We start from the raw sequence: 18,292 nt of genomic DNA, 5'->3' as shown, positions 1-18,292 counted from the left end.
TCCACGCCCTTCAATCCCTTAATGTAGAAGCTGCTAGATCTTGTGTTATCCTGATTGTATTTCCACAATACTTGAATTGTTTCTTTCTAGCTGCTTGCAATATTTTCTCCTTGACCATGGAACTCTGGAATTTGGCCACAATGTTCCTAGGAATTTCTTTTCTTGGATCTCTTTCAGGAGGTGATTGGTGGATTCTTTCAATATTTATTTTGCCCTCTGGTTCTAGAATATCAGGGCAGTTTTCCTTGATAATTTCATGAAAGATGATATCTAGGCTCTTTTTTTGATCATGGCTTTCAGGTAGGCCCATAATTTTAAAATTGTCTCCCCTGGATCTATTTTCCAGGTCAGTTGTTTTTCCAATGAGATATTTCACATTATCTTCCATTTTTCCATTCTTTTGGTTTTGTTTTGTGATTTCTTGGTTTCTCATAAAGTCATTAGCCTCTATCTGTTCCATTCTAATTTTGAAAGAACTATTTTCTTCAGTGAGTTTTTGAACTTCCTTTTCCATTTGGCTAATTCTGCTTTTTAAAGCATTCTTCTCCTCATTGGCTTTTTGACTCTCTTTTGCCAATTGAGTTAGCCTATTTTTCAAGATGTTATTTTCTTCACCATTTTTTGGGTCTCCTTTAGCAAGGTGTTGACCCATTTTTCATGCTTTCCTTGTATCTCTCTCATTTCTCTTCCCAATTTTTCCTCCACCTCTCTTACTTGATTTTCAAAATCCTTTTTGACCTCTTCCATGGCTTGAGACCATTGAATATTTATTTTGGATGTTTGGGATACAGAAGCCTTGATTTTTATGTTTTTCCCTGATGGTAAGCATTGTTCTTCCTCATCTGAAAGGATGGGAGAAAATATCTGTTCACCAAGAAAGTAACCTTCTATAGTCTTATTTTTTCCCCCTTTTTTGGGCATTTTTCCAACCAGTTACTTGACTTTTGAGTCCTTTGTCAAGAGTAGGATATACTCTGGGGATCTGTAAGATCTCAGTTCCTCCAAGGTGGCACAATCAAGTGTGTACACTGGTCTGAGAGCAGGGAGAGATTTTTGTGCCCAGAATTTTAGCAGAGTTTCCTCTCCATAGCCACCTGACCTCCAGTTCCACCAAGCCAGCACTTGGGGCTGAGATTCAGATAAGCTCCATGGGCAGGGCTGCCATTCAGTGTGAGATAAAGATCAGTTCCCTCAGGGCCTCTCCACAGGACAGAGGTAAGAATGGGCTGCTCAGTGCCCCCAGGGTTTTTATGATCCGACAATGGGTGCAGGCTGTTGTAGGTGCTGTGGTGGGAACTGCTGCCACTGCCTGATGTGGCCTCTGAGGCCGCTGCCTAAGGCCAGAGCTATGGGAAGGCCCTTTTCCCTTCTGGGCCAGCTGAAAAAACCCTGTCACCAACCTTTGGCACCTGCGAGTTGAGGGATCTGTGAATCGCTGATTCTGGGACTGGAGATTCCTCCCCCGAGGGCTGTTCGCAAGCTGCGTGGCAGGTGGGCCAAGGGTGGGCTGGGCTCCACTCTGCGTCTAGTGCAACAGACATTTCCCTTGGGCCTTTCAGGTCACCCTGGGCTGGAAATCTCCTCCACTCTGTTATTCTCCACTTCTGGTGCTCCAGAATTTGTTGAGAGTCCCTCTCTACAGGTATTTTATGGGCTGTGTGGGGAGAGCTGGCATATGTGTGTCTTTCTACTCTGCCATCTTGGCTCCACCTCCCAGATCTAGTGATTCTTTAAAAAATGAACTGAAACTTCCTTGGGAGCTACTTTTTAAAAGAACCTGGGCAATCCAAAATATCTCATAAAAGCCCTTCTAAATTCTAAGAAGGCAAACAATTATTTTAATTGAATGTTTTACATTTATTACAGCTAACAAGTGATGTCAAATTTATGACACAGTAGAGTTGTATTTTTTTATGTACAGCATGTAGTGTGTTGGAGTCCCGTGGGTAATCACAACGTACAGTATATTTATGATCATTTATAAAATTTAGAGCATAATTTCAATGCCGCAGGATGGAAGTTTGAAAAGAACAGTGAGTTTATCATCAGAAGAACTGGATTCAAGTGTGAGCTTTGGCGTTTATTAGCTTCCTGGCTATTGGAAGGGTCTTTTAGCTGTTCTGAGTCTGAGTTTTCTAATTTGCAAAAGGGACATGAATATTTTTCACTGTGTACCTCACAGGGCTCTGAGAAAGCCACTTAAGGAGCTTATTACTTCCATATGTCACGGATCTGGGTTTCTCTTTTTGGGGGTCTCACTTCAATGGACACAGATCACATTTTCTCTAAGTCTAAGTAGAGTATGATTTGTGGTGGTCAAGAAGTTCATAAATTTGTCACCGACCTGGTAGTGTCCTCTTCACCCTCCACTTGTTTGGTCCCCAGACAATGGACATGTAGTTAATCACCAGTCTATATCCAGAGACTCTCCGTCTCAGAAAGCCTTCAAGAAGCCAGAGTAATTTGCATATTGAGATGATGCATCAGTCAAAGTGATTGTCCTATATGACCTCTAAGATCTCTTTTAGCACTGTTCTATGATGTTGTGGTCATTGTGAAGTAGAGCTTGAGTGGAGACTAAAAGTCTGGCTTTTTGGTTTTTGTTTTTTAGTAGGCATGTGATTTCATCTGGACAGGAAGCTCCAGGTGGAAAACTTTATCTACCAACATAGAATGGCCCCTGCTCTGAAACTTAAAGTCTTAGAGAGTCTCCAAGGGCATCAGAGTTGAAATGACTTGACCACAGTAAGCATCAAAGGAGGGGCCCTCACTAAGGTCTTCCTGATTTCCAGACCACTAATCTATGGGATTGTAAATCCCTTGAGGTCAGGAACTGTTTTTGACTCTTTTTGTATTCCCTGTGCTTTGCACAGAGTCTTTTTTTAGTCATATCCTACTCTGCATGACCCCATTTGGGGTTTTCTTTGCAAATATACTGGAGTATTTTGCCATTTCCTTCTCATTTTACAGATGAAGACCTGAGATAAGCAGAGTTAAGTGACTTACCCAGGGTCACACTGCTAGTAAGTATCTGAGGCTAGATTTGAACTCAAGGAGATAAGACTCCTGCCTCCAGGACTAATGCTCTATCCACTGCACCACTCAGTTGCTTAATAAATATTTTTATAGAATGGTTGATTGTTTGCATAATGTATCCAGGGCACAGTATATAGAAACTGGATCCTGAGTCAGGGAGACCTGAATTCAAATTGGTCTTAGACATTTACAGCTGTGTAACCCTGGGAAAGTCACTTAATCTCTATTTCCTCAAATGGAGAATGGGGATAATAATAGCATCTATGACATGACTAAGGTGAAAATATTTAATAAGATTGTATTAAAACCTATAGAATCTATATAAGATTGCACAACATCTTGGGGAGGGAGGGGGGAGTAAAGGGGTAAGGAAGAGGTGGGAGAGAGAAAAATCTAAGATATATGTGAGTCATTGTAGAAAACTGAAAACAAATAAATTGATTAATAGAAAAACAAAACTAAAAATAGATAATAATAGCATCTAGCTCTCAGGGTTATTGCAAAGAGCCAATATGATAATATCAGTAAATCTCTTAGTACAATGGTTGGCATATCCACTCGCCTCTCTTATTATCTGTGATTTACTTGATCTTATATTCTTGCTTAGAGAAATGATGACTTCTAATTACCTTTTTTCCATTGGAAAAGGAAGGTCTACTTTATGTCACATGATACAATTCTCACGAAACTGACAAGTGGCATCCACCTCTGACGGTTACAAAATGGAATTGCTTTTACAAGATCCAGTAGACAGGTAGTGGTTAGAGTGTTGGCTTTGGAAACCAGGAAGGTCTGCATTCAAGTCAGGCCTTTGGCATATATCGACTTCAGGCAACATTCAAAGATTACAAGTCAAGGGGGATAGATGTCTTCTGGTATTGGTAGAGGGAATTTCTTCATTTCAGAATTCCTCATATCAGTAAAATCACAGGTCTCATCCATCTTTCTCATTTTATCCTTTTTTGCCTTCAACTGGCAAAATAGTCCAATTCAGTTAAAATACTGCAATTCTCAAATTGATCTGTGATGTTGTTGAAGTGAGAATTCTCTCCATTAATACTAATCACTACCAATCCATTTCTACCTAGCCTGAGCTACCTCTCATGTTCATATCCTTCCATAATGTTATCTCAGGCAGGGCTATCTAACTTAGGGTCTATTTAAATTTCTCTGGTCATCATAAGGATACCAAGTGGGATATGTGGTCTTTCTACTAGTCATTTCTTGAAATCACCACTTGACCAATTTATCATTTTTTTTTTTGTGGCAGGTTTATTTTAAATAACAACCTTTCTCTCTTAGGATTTGGAAGACATTTCATGAAATCATTCCAATTTCTCAGGCTCTTTAATAAAATGCTTTCCAAGGCAGATTGAATTCATTTTTTTTTGCACCCTTAATACCACAAGTCACTTCATTGTCCTCTGGTTGATATGCATTTTACATTCTTCAGAGACTCTGGTATAATCTTGGTTATCCTGAAATAATGAGATTTTAATGCAGTTTAAAAAATATTGAGGCCTTCCATAGGTTAGAAAAATGATTGATTTTTGTGATATGGCAGAATTTATCCAGATATTTGGCATCTGGTGAACAAAAGGGCATCATTGCTTGCATATTTCATTTTCCAACCAAATTGTTATACGCGCTTTTAAAATGTGCAAATTCATTAACCAGAATACATTCTCCAACTTGCCCACAATACAACTGCTTATTCAAAAATGCTGTCATCCCCACATTTCATAACCTCATCTGCTAATATGATTTTAAATTATTTTAATATTTTCACCTTCAGGTGTTTTCCAAAGATTGTAGAGGAATACTCTCTTTTAGCCTGAAAAAAAGCCCGTTTAAAACTTTCCTAGATCAGTTCTATTTTTTATTACCATACTCAGTGGTTTTTGTTTTAAAAAGGATGTTCAGACTTTCCTCCTGAGTTTGTATTTGCAAATGCTAAAGGTCAGGAGGGTCTCGTTAGTGCTACGGAATAGGAATGAAATGTATGCATTAAGCCCACTTGCCAAGCATTACCTGGTCTTTAAAACCCTTCATTTCTCAGGTTAGGCATTTTAATTATTCTTTGTTGAATGTCAGGAGTATTCAAGACCCTTTCCAACAAATGCTAGAGGAATGTTTATTGCTCTTGTAATTTATAATGTAAATGAGAGATGACATGATGCAGTGGAAGAAAATGCCGACTTTGGCATCAGATAATTTGGGCTCAAGCCTGACCTTTGCCACTTGTTGCCTATGTGACATTGGCAAATCACTTCAGCTCACAAGACATTAATTTCTTGTTATTAAAATGAATGGGCCCGATTATATGATCTCTGAGGCCATTTCCTCAAAAATCCTGGCTCTAAATCTGATTTTATTTGTAACCATGGATTCCCCAAGGAATAAATAAGCTTCCTCACTGTTTCTGGTGATTGCCTGCATGTGCTAGGCCTGCATTTGGACACTTTGGGGTTTGCTGACGCCTCCTGCTGGTTCTGTGACTGTGAGTTTTGCTAGGAGGATGATGGGACAATCCCCTTCCTGGATGCTGCTATGTTTTTCTCCAGGAGGCATCATGGAACTCTGGGACTATAGGAGAAATGCTAACAGCTCTGGCCCTATTCTCCCTGAGGAGTTTCAAAGCTTAACTTCTACAACCTAAAGAGGAGGTACAACTACACGTAGGTCACTGTCTTTTAAACACCTTCTGAGTCACTGGCTCTTACTATTAAGTGGCAAATAAGGAGAAGTCTTCATAATTAGAAAAGCCCCTAAACCCTTAAATAGAAGATATGGTTGTCTGGATGTGTGTAGGATGTGTACAAGCTCTTTGAATATAGTACCCAACTCATGGACAGGGCTTGGAGTCAGGAAAACCTGGCTTCAGGCACTGACCTAGTTGTGTTACCCTGGACAAGTCACTTAACCTCTTTCTGCCTCAGTTTTCACATTTGAAGAATGAGAGAGTTGGACATGATTGCCTTAGAGGACTTTTCCAGCTCTCAATAGACAATCATATAAGGTGTTAGAATCTGTAGCATTTTTTTTCTTTAGGAGGGGAAGAGGAGAAAAGTTTATCAATGTCACTCAATAAACATTTATTAAGACCCTGCAGTGTACCAGATACTGTGCTAAACACTGGGATATGAGCTATATGATCTCTCCAAAGAGAGATAATTATAATAGCTAGTATTTACCACTATAAGACTTTCAAATAATATATATGTATATATATTATATATATGTATATATTATATATATGTATAATATATATGTATATACACACATATACATATATGCACCCACACATATATGAAAATCCATACATTATAATGTATTATATATAATATAATATATAATACATAGTATATGAATAAGAATATAACATAATATAATGCATAACATAATATAATAATATAACATACTATGATACATAACATAACATCATAATATAATATAAAATATCCTACTACATACTATGCTATATTATAGTAAAATATATAACATAATATCATACCATACTCAACCATACTGTACTATATTATGAAATGAAACATAACAACCTCATTTGATGCTCATAATAACCCATGATGCAGGCACCATCACCATTCCCATTTTATAGACGAAGAAACAACCCAAGAGGGATTGAATGCATTGATCATAGTCATGTAAGTAATAAGCAAGAGAATCAGAATTTGAACCCAGGTTTTCTGACCCTGGAGCCAGTGCTCTTTTCATTATATCAGACTGATTTCTCTGTAAGAATTCAATTCTAGAGATGTTTTAAGAAGAGAAAGATGATTGAAAAAGAAAAATGGAAAAAAAAGAGAAATAGCATTTTGGATGCTTTCAGGAACATGCTATAGAGAGGATGCCAAGATCTGAGTTCTAATTCCAGCTCTAACATTTAATACTATGGGACCTTGGATAGTTCACTTAACTTCTTTGTGCCTCAGTTTCCTGATCTGTAAAATAAAAGTGTCAAGCTAGATAATTCATATCTCTCTGTCTTTCTCAGAGTGGGAAAGCTTTTCTCCAAACCAGCATCCTCCTGGGTTTTCCCCATTAGTCACCATACTGAGACAATAATGCTCTGAAACACTGACAACTCCAATCTCCACCCAATTGGCACCTCCCAAGAATCACGAATGAATGAATGATAAAGCACTCATTAAATGCTACTATGTGTGAAGCACTGAATAGGTTTCTCACCCACTACACTCCCCATGATTCAATTTTCGGATCCCTTCAAGTTGATCTGATGTCTTCCCTTTCCTTCTAGGACAGGCTACCCTACCAGCCCAAGTGTTCAGAATTGTTGGGTTCTCAGTTCCATCTCTGTCTGTGTAGCTTGTCTGTCTGTCTGTCTGCCTGCCACCTACTGAAGATGAGAGAACAATGACTCACTCCATAGAGACATTCAAAGAAATAATTATAACAATTATTATTGGTAGGCACTTAAAATGTAAAACGTTCCATAAATGCTTAGTATTACAGAAAACCAGGGAGTAGTGCTTGCATTCTAATGCTCTTTTACAGTAAAAATACATTGCTTTTTTCTGCTTTCCCACTTTTCTCTGGCAAACTTTTGTTCCCTACGTTCTAAATCTTGGTTCATTTGTTGGTCTGACAAGGTGTTCCCAAACATTTTTGTTACAAAAAAAATTACTGGATCTCTCTCCACCAACTATTTAATTGGGCTTCTCAAGGTCTTCAAACCCACCCTCCAAAACATGGAATCTCAAACAACACAGAATGAACTCTCAGTCCCCAACACATAAAAGGCTGCCCTCTGATTTAAGACTTGTTACATGGTTGAACTATAAAGGGGCTGCTAGGTGATGCCATGATGTACAGAGCACTGCATCTAGAGTTGGGAAGACTGGAATTCAAATTGGACCTTAGACATTTACTAGCTGTGTGACCATGGGTAAGTCTTGTAACCTTCATCTGCCTCAGTTTCCTCCTCTATGGGATAACAATAACACCTATCTCCTAGAATTGTGAGGATAAAATGAGATAATATTTGTAAAGTGATACATAAAGGCTAATTATCATTGCCATCATTATTTACAGGGAAACATCAAATGCATAGTACTGAATGAAACAGTATCAACTCATTTGAAAATTAAAATCTGTTTCTACAAATTCACCAAAGGTTCATAGCATCTCAGTTCCAGTCTGGAGTGCTACTTAGCCGATAAGGATTCTAATGAGAATTTTTGAAAAACAGTACAAGGACAAACCATTTTTTTCAACCAAAAGGGCAGGAAAAAAAAGATTGTCATAATATTAGTATAGTCTCATAGGGAAATATCTGTTTTCATTCCAGATTTTAAATCACAGTCTTGTGTTATTTAATGGCTATGCTACGAATCAAGAATCAGCAAAAATCAGAACATGGAATTTGAGGTGCTTTGGATTTGTACTGCAGTAAATTGGAGAAGCATGTGCCAAAGATTTCTGCACTGATAATAGAGCAGTTAGACATGGAGTAAGCCATACTAATTGCTTAGTGAAGTAGCAAGGCTGATTATATCACAACGTGTATAACATTTGTTAATGCTAACATTATGAGTGGTTTTAGGGGCCCCAGGAAAATCATCACTGATTTTCTCTTTTCCTTTAATTATATTTGAAAAAGGAAATTCCATGTCAATGGTAGGTGTAAGCCTCCCTCAGAGGAGATAAAAATTAGATGCTTCAGGCATGCAAAGGATTAGATGGCAGAAGATGTCTTTATATTTTTCTGTAACTAAGGATTAGTCTCTTAATATTGAAGAATCATCCAATTGATGTATTTCTACAGCATTAAAAACAATTCAAACTGATAAGGTTGAAATAATGTCAAGGGTTTGGGGCAAAGGATAAGAAGTAGCAGCTGTTTTGGCCAATTAAAGTTGCACTAACAGGATATCCAGGGAGCTAATTGAATAAAGGGAACTTGAAACATTTTTTTACCCATTAGATACCAATATTTAATGCACAGTAATGCACAGAGAAGATATTTTACTAAAGTGGAGTAGTACTAGCATCATCATCACCATAGATATTGCTTGAATTAATAATGATGATAACTTACATATGGACTCCAGAAGCAAGTGGGAAATTGGAATTTGATACTTCACTTTATTTTATATTATTTATTAATTGAGAATTGCATCTAATCCTTGCAAGCAATACTTATGTATCAGATTTAGATTTGATCTTATAGGTCTTAGTTTGTAAGAATTTTACTTCCCTAGACCTATGGATTCAATTTGTCTCACCCTGGAAGGGAGAAGGGGAAAAGGGAAGATGAGTCAGCCTGATCATGAGATGTTTTGCCTAGTACTGGACCACTCTGGTGTAGCTGGTGCTTGAAAGAAGATATTCAACATTGTGTTTTCCCTGTTGTCATGAGTTCTGGAGATCCGCTTCTATGATTTCAGCCAAATGTAAGCCCAACTTTCACCTTTGTGTTAAGACCAATCACAGTATTCATTCAGTTTACACCACTGGATTATTTTTGGCACTTTATATAATCCGCTACCTTTTCAACTGTATAAAGGAACTTCTTTGGCTGTCACATGTTTCCCTGACTATTGAGGCGCCATGGTTCCCTTTTATTGGCCTTGATGATAAATTGATCATATTTGGAACTTTATGCTTTAGTGCAGATTTTCATTGTGACATAATACCAAATTATAATTGTAATAGAGAAATCATTAATGACTAGTAACCCATAAGTCTGCTTTCTCATCTCTACAATATGGGAATAATTATGGGAATGATTTATACAAGTAACCGGTATATTCTTGCCAAAGATTTGAGAAGGGAGCACCAGATTATGTTTGTACAGTCAGGTATTTGGCAGGTAAGTAGAAAAAAGACAAAAATCCTATTTTTTTAATTTTCATTGATTATTAAAAAAGAATTGGATTTGGTAGGGTTAAGAATCACTGAAGAAGTTATCCTGTAAAAGAATATCTCCCATGAAAACATTAAGTGAAGCCAAGAAACATTTATTAAATATTTAATATATGACAGTAATCACTCTAAGCAGTGGGGATACAAAGGGTAAATGACAGTCCTTGCTCTCAAGGAGTTAATATTCTAATTGAAGAGACAATGTGTAAATAACTAGGTACATACACTGGGGTTGTTGTATGTTCTTGGCTCTAGAAGAGAACCAGTGACATCAAGGGCATGATGTTTTGACTTGCAAATGAATTGGATTGAAGTGAGGCAGAACTGTATAAAGTTCTCAGTCTCACTCTTCTTCAGAGTCATTGGAATCCAGTGGCAAGACATAGGTCAAGATGACTGATGATGGCTCCCAGGTACTTAGAAGATGTATATATACATACGTACATACATATATACATATATATACACACACACGTATATATGTATATATATATGTATATATATACATATGTATATATATATATATATATATAGAGAGAGAGAGAGAGAGAGAGAGAGAGAGAAAGAGAGAGAGAGAGAGAGAGAGAGAGAGAGAGAGAGAGAGAGAGAGAGAGAGAGAGAGAGAGAGAATATAGAAGGTAATCTGAGAAAGCATGGTGGTGGGGGAGGTTAGAGTTGGTGTGTGGGAGGTGGAGGTGGAAGAAGAAAGCCTAGGGGTCAGGAAAGGTTTCTGGTAGAAGGTGGGATCATCTAAGATTCATCAAAAAATTCAACGGTTGAGATATTTAATTCAACAGGGGTATTATTCATTAATATATCCCAGACTAAGAGCTGGAAGGGACCTCAAAGATCATCCCTTTCACTAACTCCTGTATCATTAGTATCTCAAAATGCTTTGCCATCATCCCCTGCTCTCTGCTTATTCCCTCTAGTTTCTAGAAATGAAGTAGTTCCCCTTGTCACCCCCCCCCCAATATGTGACTTGATCCCAGTCTGTCCAGCAGCCAGCTCCTACTGTTATCTCCAGTCTTTTTCTGACCTTAAGCCCTATCCGTTGATAGCATTGACCCTATCCACTGGCTCTTGCTATTACCTTCACACTTGTCCAAATCTCTGTCATCCCTCAAAACTAAACAAAACATCTCCCTAGATCCCACTGTCCATCCTAGCTGTTGTTTTCTTTCTCTTATCAGCGAAAAAACCTATTTAAAAATTAATTTTTTAAATTTTTTTCCCTTAGGAACAAATGATCTACAGTCAATTCTTTCACTTTTACACCTTTGCAAAAGTGGTTTCCTTGATCTTCACTCAAGTGAAACTGCTTTCATCAGTTACCAAAGAAAAACTGTTTAACACCTTCTTTACCTCGTAATCGTCAAACCTTATGACCCTTTCTCAGTCCTTATATGTTTCAGCCTCTGTGCTGCTTTTGATAGTGTGGATCTTCTCCTAAATACTATCCAGGGGACCAAATAGTGATCTCAGTTGTCTCAGTTTCCTCAGCTGTAAAATAGGGATAATAACTGCATCTCCATCCCAGAGTTGTGAGGAGCTTTGCCTAGCATATAGTAAACACTATATAAATGGTAGCTATTATCATTATGAAATGCCTTATTTAGGAAGGAGAATGTACGCTGAGTCTGGAAGGAAACTAGAGATCTAAGAAGCAGAGGTTAGCAGGTAGCACGATTAAGGGCATGGAGTATAGCTAGTGCACCAGTATAGAATGGGAGAATGGAGTGTTATATATGTGACAACTCTGGTTTAGCTTTGAAGGTGTGTGTGTGTGTGTGTGTGTGTGTGTGTGTGTGTGTGTGTGTGTGTGTGTACTATCTTTGCCAAGAAAACTCCAATGAGATCACAAAGAGTTGGACATGACTAAAAAATATGACTGAACTACATAATAATATGACTTGGGTTAGGTTATTTCTGACATTCTATGTATTATGAAACTATTAACAGGGCTGAGTTGTTTTGGTTCAGAATTGTGATTTCATCAGTGTAAGGAGTTCCTGGTGTGAAAACTCTCTTCGCCAGTGCAGACTAATAATAGCTATCATTTTAAGGTTTACACAGCACTTTACATATGCTATCTTATTTGATCCTCATGACCCTTTGAGGTAGGTGTTATTATTACCCCCATTTGACAGATAGGAAAACCTAAGCAGGTAGAGGTTAAGTGACTTCTCTATTTTCATACAGCTAATAAATGCCTGAGGCAGACGGTGAACTCAGGTCTTCCTGATTCTAAAGGCAGCCCTCTATGCACTATGCCAGGCTGCCTCTCACAATTAGTTACAACCTTGGATCAGAGATTTAGAGGCAGAAGGGACTCTGGCCCAGTGGTGTCAAACTGAAATAGAAATGGAGTCCACTGGTATGCAAGAGTCCTTGTAGGCTGCATATTGACTCAGAAAACCTCATATTCACATTTTCTGTGTTCTATTGTATTTTTAATTATTTTGTTAATTTCTCAGTTACATTTTAATCTGGTTCTGCTGGCACTCAGTTATTGTGTTTGATAACTCTGAATTCTAGCTCAATCCCTAATTTGACTAATGAGGAACCTGAGACCCACAGAGGGTAAATGACTTGTCCCAAGCCACAGAGGCTTTGAGTGGAAGGGATGGGATTTGAATGCAGGTCCTGGAGCTTCAAATCCAGACCTCTTTCAACTACAACCACATTACTTTCAGTAACCCTACAAGTTTATAGCCCCAATCCTGACTCAAGTTGCCTAACCTATCCATCACCAATGAAGCTAGTCAATTGCAATGGTAATGAACCATTAGTTTCATTCTGATGGTTCTCAACCCCCAGTGGTACTCTAATTTCTTCTCCACTTTTCCTCCCCACCAGAACAAATGCTTTAATAGAATATCACCATAAGGGGAGCAGAATGATCCCTTTTCTTCTATCATTAGTGGATACCCTGTTGAGTTTAACTAATTCACTGTAATAAGTTTGAGAAAAATGCTTTTTTCCCCTTCAAGACGCTTATGATAATATGTTTGTTAAAACAAAGGCACAATTCCTTGAACAGCTGGTGTGGCAGCTTTTGAGTACTGTCTTTACATATATCTATATAACAAGAACCAAGGGTAAAGGAGACCAGTCTTTGTTTTTCTTGGCTCCCAGTCAGTTACATAGACCTCCAAAAAAGGTTTCCATTTTTAAAACATCCCTGAGACAACTGTTGGGTGAGAGCCCTTAGCCATAATCCTCAGGGCTCAGAGTAAGAGAAATATTGTGAGTCTGAGGTGGCTACAGGTCTCCATTCCGGGTTTTTGAATAGTCAGAGGATCCCAGAATCCCAGAATTTGAACTTTGAAAGAGGCCTCAGCAACCAATGAAGCCATCCCTTAAGTCAATTCAAAATTTTTATTTCCAACATTTATACCTGACCTGTTTCCTGAAAATTCAATTTTGTCCCACAAGCATTTATGGTTCACACTGATATGGAGGATTGTCTAAGAATGGCAGTGTTTTAAGAATGTTTCACAGGAATCATTTGACACTCATGAAAATAGGAATCCAGGTAGGTGACATCTAATGCAGGTTCTCAGCTCTTCATAAAAATCACTCTTCAGGTCTTAAGGGAATTAAACTATATATTTTTGGCCTTTAACTGGTATAATTCTCAGTGTTGTCACATTGGCAGGAAATTAGACTTTCAGAAGAATGGTGTTTCTATGTCAACCAAACATTTATTAAACAGTACTTTATGCTCTGGAATAGTTCTTCTGAGATAAAGCCTTCACTATTGCAAATAAAAATGGGGATCTATAGACAATCTTGAATTTGCCAGAAAGAACAAAGTGACATTTTCAGATATATGCTCAACTTTCAGGGCCATAATGAGTTTATTTGGAGTGCATTTACCCACAGTTCATTTGAGTAGGGTAAAAATGAGAGGTTTTATACAAAATAAATGGCAGGAGTCCCAAAATGGGGTCTCAGTTAAACAGTGATTATATATATAAAATAAACCCCCAGCTGAAGTGTCTGCAACTCAGCAATGGTATGAAAAATTCAGTGCACAGAACAAGTGTGGAATCATAGATTAAGATGCAAAACATAAATGATCCATTGAGAAAAATGGATTCTAAAGCGCTTCACAAATATAGATCAGGCTTTCCCTCCACCCACTGTCCTTCCTTGGGTCCTAGTTCAACATACTTTGACCTGTACTCATTTAGGAGAAAAGAGTCAAGTCTCCAACTGATCCCTCTACCTCACCCTACTCTATCTCTTAAAAGGTGAAACAAAACAATCCAAACCATGAACCAACATCCCCATCCACCATTCATCCTCTCACAAGGCTATAGACATCCTCAAGGGATCCACAAGAACCTAAGTCAATCAGTCAATCTCACTATGAGATTTATGAAGATATCCTTATCCTCTCTAAAGTGTCCCTGTCAGTGTCTCTCAGTTCCCTCAGTTAGGTGATCATTGGGTATGTATTTGGCTTCCATAATAAGTCTGATTCTAACCCTAACTCTGAATGTGCTCTATAAAAGCTCATTATCCTGTAAGTTGATCAAACTGATTAAGAACTCATTTGATATACTCTTTGCAGGTATAATAGAATCATAGATCTAGACTTGGAGGGGGCTGCAAGGTGGCACAGAGTGTAGAGCACTGGGGTTGGAATCAGGAAAACTCATCTTCATGCATTTGAATCTGACTTCAGACACTTCCTAGCAGTGTGACCCTGGGCAAGTCACTTAACCCTGTTTTCCTCAGTTCCTTCATCTGTAAAATAAGGTGGAGAGGGAAACAGCAAACTATTCCAGTATCTCTTCCAAGAAAACATCAAATAGGGTCATGAAGACTTGGACATGATGGAAACAACAGAAAGAGATGGAGGCTACCTCTGAAGCTGTGTAATCCAATCCCATCATTTTGGAGAGGGGTAGCTAGGTGGTGCAGTACATATAGAAGGAAGACCCGAGTCTGAATCTGACAGTTCTATGACCCTGAGAAAATCACTTAACCTCTTCCTGCCTCAATTTCCTCAGCTGTATAATGGGGATCATAGTAACACCTACCTCCTAGGGTTATTTGAGAATCAAATGAAATAATAATTGTAGTGTTTAGCACAGTGCCTGCATATAGTAGTTGCTCTATAAACATTTGCTGTTATCATTATGGTAGTTATTATTTTCCTCCCAGTGCCATTGTGACCATTAAATGAAATAATATTTATAAAGTGCCTGGCATATAGTAGGTGCTTAATAAATGCTTATTCTTTTATAAATGAAGAAACTAGGGCTTCTAGAGAGGTAGACAGGCAGCATGACATAGCAGATATAACTTTGGACTTGGCATCAGGAAGATCTGTGTGCAGACTGTTCCTTGAAAAGATCCTGGGAAGTGACTTAAAAATCTCTGTGCCTCAGTTTCCTAATCTGTAAAATGAGAGGTTCAGACTCAATGGTTTCTTGGGTCCCTTCCAGTTCTGGCTCTATCAAAGGTGACACAGGTAATTAACATCCCAGGTGAGACTTGAACGTGCCCATCCTTTGCTCTAAAAGAGGACCAAAGACGTCTGGAGGGTGAATTGGATTTGAGTGAGACAGGGCTGTGCAAAGTTACCAGCCCCACTGTCACCTCCAGAGTCATCTGGATATGTTGGGGATACAGAGAAAGGCAAAGAATAGTCCCTGTTCTCAAGGAACTCACAGACTAATAGGGCAGAAAACAACTATGCATACACAAGCTAAATACAGGAAAAATTGAAAGTGGTTTCAAAGGGAAGGCAGTAAGACTAAGAAGCATGGAGAAAGGCTTGTGTAGAAGGTGGTAGTCTAGCTGAGACTTGAGGAAAGGTAGGGAAGCTCGAAGCGGGAGATGAGGAAGGAGAAGATGGGGTATAGTTGGTGGAAACGCTTGTAGTTGGGAGATAGAGGATCAAATTTAAGAACAGCAAAGATGCCAACGTCACCGGATTGCAGAGTATTTGGGGTGGAGAGGGAGATAGTGAGGTATAAGAAGACTGGAAAAGAGGGAAGGAGACAGGTGTTTGGCACATAATGAACACTTAATGCATTCATTCATTCATGAATTCATTTATCTATATCATTCTAGATAGGAATAAAAAGGCAAAAATGAAATGCTGCTTCTCTTCCTTCAAGGAAATTACATTCTATCAGGGGAGACACGTACATATAGGAAGATACAAGGGCAGCTAGGTGGCACAGTGGATAGAGTGCTGAGCCTGAAGTTAGGAAAACTCATCTTCCTGAGTTGAAATCTGGCCTCAGACACTTTCTAGCTGTATGGCTCTGGTCAAGTCACTTAATCCTATTTGCCTCAGTTTCCTCATCTGTAAAAAGCTGGATTTTTCTTTGCCAAGAAAATCCCAAATAATGTCATGAAAAGTCAGGTACCACTGAAAACAACTAAACAAAAATAACATACAAAATAAGAACAATGTAGTTTTTTAGGGGAACATTGTCACCTGGGGGAATCGTAAAAGGCTTCATGTATAAGGTTGTAGTCAAGGTGAGCTCTGAAGGAAAGTCGGGATTCTAAGAGGCAGAATTGAGGAAGGTTGGATTCCAACCTTGGGAGGCAGTTTATACAGAGGCACAGACTAGAGAGAACTTTATAAGGCTGGCAAGAAGGCTAGATTGCAAAGGAGAAACAAAGAAAGGATTATAAATATCAGAGGAATTTATATTCAATCCTATAGGTAACAGAGAGCCACTAGAGTTTATTGATCAATGAAACAGCATGTTCAGATCTAAGCTTTATGTCAGCTAATTTCATACCATACGGTCCCATTTGGTCATGATTGGACTTCATTTCATGTCTGGACTTTTGAAAAAACCATCTGGTTGGTCTGCTTGCCACAAGCCTCTCTCCACTCTAGTTCATCCTCCATTCAGCTGTCAAAGTGACCTTCCTAAAGTGTTGGAATCCCCATGCCATGAAGATGAGAAGCCTCAGTAACTAAGTCACTGACAGGGGAGACTTGTTTGCTGGTCCTCCAAGGGAGAGGGTTTTCTGCCTTTTCGCAAAGAGTTGGGATGTCTTTTAGGTTTTAAGCTAATAAAGTATGGCAGCACCTATTCTAACTTTAGGAAGCTGGAAATGGTAGGGACTATACTGGTTCATTGCCTGGCAGTAGAAACCATGATTCTACTGTGTTCTTGGACCTGCCCTCCTACTTGATCATGGATTTAAACTTGCCTTGACTTCTGATGGGTCAGCTAGGTGGCAAAGTGGATAGAGCTCTGGTCCTGGAGTCAGAAACAGCTGAGTTCAAATGCTGTCTATGACACTAGCTGTGTGACCCTGGGTAAGTCACTTAACTGTTTGCCTCAATTTCCTCAAGTGTAAAATGGTCTGGAGAAGGAAATGGCAAACTCCTCCAATATCTCTACCAAGAAAACCCCAAATAAGGGTCACAAGAGTCAGAAATGACTGAACAAATGACTCCTGGTATTTATCTGCCTTTTGACAACTGCCTTGTCTAGTGATTGTCCATTGCCTTCTCCTTGGCTTTGCTGTTGGCTAACCTCAAGGTCAGTATTACCTGATGGTCCTGGAATGATATGAGGGTTGACACTTACAAATAATTTTGCCTTAGTTAAGAGGGACTGTGGTTTTAGACATTTTTTTGCTGGGTTTCTGGAAAGTACAAATGACTGTTTTCTGTTAAAAAAAAAAAGCATGTATTAAGTACCTTCCATATGCTTGGCTCTCCTGCCTTCATTTGTAACCTCCTTGAGGAGCTTAAACTTCTCTGTAACTCCCACTGGATTTTTGAATGGTGTTGGACACAAAGTAAGTACTCCATAAATTCTTGTTGGTTGGTTGATTCCCAGGGCATCTAAAATGACTTTGGGGTAGTTTTGAGTTTGGGAACTAGGAGATTTGAGGCCATTGAACATCTGGGTTTCCTTGTCAATGGAATCTAAAGAAACTTAGCATTCATAAAATGAGGCAGCTAATAGGCACCGACATGCCATGGTACAGTTTTTAAACAAAAAAAGTGAACAGGGTCAATATCTATTACAGAAAGCATCTATCATGGCCAGACTCCTATAAACCAATCTGATATGTCCCTTGCTACCACTAGCAGAAGTATAGAGATCTATTTCATCATCTTGTTCCATAAAATCTCCCCATTTCTCCTTAGAGAGAAATCTTGGTAAATTTTTTTCCTCCTGCCTGACAATCCTGAATCTCCCTCACCACCCTAGTTTTATGAGCTCAAACAGCCTGCTCTATTATAGAGGTTAATTTATTAAACAAGAAAGGTTAATTGTACTCAATTCAGTGATAGCTGAGTGAGCATCACCAAGAATTGAATCTGGCCTTCTTCTGTAGGTCAGCA

The 18,292-nt window shown here is 38.6% G+C and overlaps 1 long non-coding RNA gene across 1 annotated transcript in view; it reads left to right on the top strand.

Moving 5' to 3' along the window:
• Nucleotides 1-1,322: 1,322 nt before the first annotated feature.
• The window catches only part of LOC140531529 (uncharacterized), a 43,270-nt gene continuing 26,300 nt past the window's right edge, over nt 1,323-18,292 (top strand). The window contains exons 1-2 of the long non-coding RNA XR_011976354.1: nt 1,323-1,491; nt 9,311-9,470. This is a non-coding gene — a long non-coding RNA (uncharacterized lncRNA). The remainder of the gene's footprint in view (nt 1,492-9,310; nt 9,471-18,292) is intronic.

This window comes from Notamacropus eugenii, chromosome 3 (assembly GCF_028372415.1).
Source record: "Notamacropus eugenii isolate mMacEug1 chromosome 3, mMacEug1.pri_v2, whole genome shotgun sequence".
NCBI classification, from domain to species: domain Eukaryota; kingdom Metazoa; phylum Chordata; class Mammalia; order Diprotodontia; family Macropodidae; genus Notamacropus; species Notamacropus eugenii.
Note: the sequence above shows the minus strand (reverse complement) of the source record. Positions and strands in the feature narration are given on the sequence as shown.